A 1,890-nucleotide genomic window follows, 5' to 3' on the forward strand; every position below is an offset into this window, starting at 1 on the left:
AAAAAAAAAAAAAAAAAAAAAAAAAGAATAAATTAGCAAGATATATAGTCATCATAAAGCTGTTCAAAATTATGTTTGCAATGCTAAGTTTACATAGGGAACATTTGCTGCCAAGTAGGAAAAAGTCTCTTAATTTTTAAAAAAGAGATTTTAGGGCCGGGCGCGGTGGCTCACGCCTGTAATCCCAGCACTTTGGGAGGCCAAGGCGGGTGGACCACGAGGTCAAGAGATCGAGACCATCCTGGTCAACATGGTGAAACCCTGTCTCTACTAAAAACTACAAAAAATTAGCTGGTCATGGTGGCGCGTGCCTGTAATCCCAGCGACTCAGGAGGCTGAGGCAGGAGAATTGCCTAAACCCAGGAGGTGGAGGTTGCGGTGAGCCGAGATCGCGCCATTGCACTCCAGCCTGGGTAACAAGAGCGAAACTCTGTCTCAAAAAAAAGTAAATAAATAAATAAATAAAATAAATAAAAAAGAGATTTTAAAAGAAATTTTATTCATCAAAATGTGGCTGCTACAAGAACGATGATATTGTACCATTCAGTATATGACCCTGTTTACCATATGTATGTTTCCTCTTACTAGCTCAAAACTTGATGGCATGACTTCAAAAGCGTAAAAATGGTAAAACAAAAACAGGGCACATGCTCTGCTGTCTTTTCTTTCAGGGAAACTCTGGGGTATGAAGGAACCCCTCAGGTAACAAGTTTGTCCCCCTCATTTGTAAATTCTGTGATGAGATCGACCCATTTCTCCTTTGCTTTCTTTCAGGTAAGCTCTGCTGATCCCTCCTTCTCTGTCATTCATTGCCCATGGCTCAGCCTGACTAGATCCTTTCTCAGTGGCCACAGCCTATGCAACTAGGTGCCTGGGCCACCCAGAAGAATGTGGTGGGAAGCTGGTCAGCCCTGGCCAACTTTAGGGTCTGTGCACATCCCCCAGCAGGCCTGTCCAATGAGGCCAATGGCTATGGCAGCCTTTTTGTTTTATTTTTTTTCTTTCCTGGATTCTTTCTCTTTTAGTCTCCAAAAATCTGTAGGCAATGGTATTGGATTCCAGTTCCCTATCTCTAGGCATGTTACCTTCAAACCAAAGGCCTTGTGCAGAAGATTTCTATTCTCCACTTTCTTTTTTTTTTTTTTTTTTTTTTAATAGAGACCGAGTTTCACCATGTTAGCCAGGCTGGTCTCGAACTCCTGACCTCAGGTGATTCACTCGCCTTGGCCTCTCAAAGTGCTGGATTATAGGCGTGAGCCACGGCGCTTGGCACCCCTTTCTATTTAAGACAGCAAAGAGGAGCCAGGCACGGTGGCTCATGCCTGTATTCCCAGCACTTTGGAGATCAAGATCACTCAAGATCAGGAGTTCAAGACCAGCTTGACCAACATGGTGAAACCTCATCTCTAGTAAACATACAAAAAATTGGCCAGGCCCAGCAGCTCACGCCTGTAATCCCAGCACTTTGGTGGGCCGAGGTGGGCGGATCACCTGTGGTCGGGAGTTCGAGACCAGCCTGACCAACATAGAGAAACCCGGTCCCTACTAAAAATACAACATTAGCTGAGGGTGGTGGCGCATGCCTTTAATCCCAGCTACTCAGGAGGCCAAGGCAGGAGAATCACTTGAACCCAGAAGGCAGAGAGGTTGCGGTGAGCTGAGATCGTGCCACTGCATTACAGCCTGGGCAACAAGAGCAAAACTATCTCAAAAGAAAAAAAAATACAAAAAATTAGCCAGGTGTAGTGGCGCATGCCTTTAATCCCAGCTACTCAGGAGTCTGAGGCAGGAGAATCACTTGAACCCGGAAGGTGGAGGTTGCAGTGAGCCGAGATCGCGTCATTGCCCTCCAGGGCAACAAGAGCAAAACTCTGTTCCTACCCGCACCAC

The 1,890-nt window shown here is 45.8% G+C and overlaps 1 protein-coding gene across 1 annotated transcript in view; it reads left to right on the plus strand.

Annotated features, from left to right (window-relative positions):
• The window catches only part of HMGB1 (high mobility group box 1), a 22,596-nt gene that overhangs the window by 17,615 nt on the left and 3,091 nt on the right, over window positions 1-1,890 (plus strand). The window lies entirely within an intron of this gene.

This window comes from Cebus imitator, unplaced genomic scaffold (assembly GCF_001604975.1).
Source record: "Cebus imitator isolate Cc_AM_T3 unplaced genomic scaffold, Cebus_imitator-1.0 Scaffold103, whole genome shotgun sequence".
Taxonomy (NCBI): Eukaryota; Metazoa; Chordata; class Mammalia; order Primates; family Cebidae; genus Cebus; species Cebus imitator.